We start from the raw sequence: 1,226 nt of genomic DNA on the forward strand, positions 1-1,226 counted from the left end.
GATGAGCAAATGGGAATTGTTTTGTACAGTTTATTTTCGTACCCTGATTGTGAGTATATATGTACATACATATATTTCGGTATATATGTATGTCTGTATCGAGACAGTTATTTCAATTACGGTAAATTAAAGGTTCGACAACTTTAATTCACCGTACGGGAAACCGCTATAAAGGTTGCATACGTATGTATATAATAATATGTGCGCACTTACGGGTTTCTCTGGTACCACCTGTGACTTGTTCCTACTGTACCGCACTTGTTTTGCCTTTTGTGCTGTGCCGCGCCGGTGTTTTTCTGTGCTGCGCCGGTGATGCTGCTGCCGTTATCCTCCGTTGCTGTTGCTGCCGCTTGCCAAGACGCCTCGTGAGAAATTTCGAACTTAGATTTTTTTTTTTTTATATAAATATGTATAATTTTTTTTTTTTTTTTTTTTAATGCACTGTGGCTTTTTTGTTTTTTATGCACTTTGGCTTTTTTGTTTTTTGCTGCACTTTACTTTTTTTCTATTATTTCTATTCTTCCCCTTTTTGATCGCACTTATTTCTTCCAAATTAATTTCTTCTGTCAATCAGAAATTACAATCTTTGTTCCTTTTTTCTTTTTTTTGAAATTTTCTCGTGCGACTTTAATTTCTCACTTGGTGCTTTTTTCACTTTCAACCAATATTTTTTATATTTTTATTTCCACACTTTATGGCTGCGTTTCTTTATACATTCCGGATAATCCCATTTCACAGCCGGAATAAACAGAATGCGTTTGAAATATACGTCAACATTTAATCAGGAACGTTCTAAAGAATAAATAAACAAAAAAGCTTATTCCAAACGTTCAGAATGAATAAAGAAATGCAGCCTATATTTAGTTTTTAACCGGCACGCTTTCTGTTTCGTTTTAAGTTGTATTGTTTGGTACTTAGTTTCTTTTTCGCAAAGATTTATTTTGTGCATATGTATGCGCACAATTTTCAACTTCTTTTGCACACTTAACTTGACCGACCGGACTTAGTTTATACGACCGCCGCCAACCGCTTATGATTTAAAAACTGACAAGAGCTGACCGAATAGAGTTTTCGGTTGATGAGACGGGTGCGATCGTGAACGTGTTTGTACTCTAAGTAGAGGGTTGCCGATTCCTTCGAACGGATCGTAAGGACCATGTTCGAGTACTTACGTCCACTTGTTGCGTACGTGCAGAGTGCACTTGCATAAAACGTATGCATGTAAA

The 1,226-nt window shown here is 36.4% G+C and overlaps 1 protein-coding gene across 1 annotated transcript in view; it reads right to left on the reverse strand.

The window, feature by feature from the left end:
- LOC118740943 (UDP-glucosyltransferase 2-like) overlaps positions 1-421 on the reverse strand; it is a 515,118-nt gene extending 514,697 nt beyond the window's left edge. The window contains exon 1 of the mRNA XM_036472709.1: positions 214-421. The gene's annotated coding sequence lies outside the window, so the exon portion shown is untranslated. The remainder of the gene's footprint in view (positions 1-213) is intronic.
- Between the last annotated feature and the right edge of the window lie 805 nt (positions 422-1,226).

Source organism: Rhagoletis pomonella, unplaced genomic scaffold (assembly GCF_013731165.1).
Source record: "Rhagoletis pomonella isolate Grant_MI unplaced genomic scaffold, Rhpom_1.0 Rhpom_scaffold_00006, whole genome shotgun sequence".
NCBI classification, from domain to species: domain Eukaryota; kingdom Metazoa; phylum Arthropoda; class Insecta; order Diptera; family Tephritidae; genus Rhagoletis; species Rhagoletis pomonella.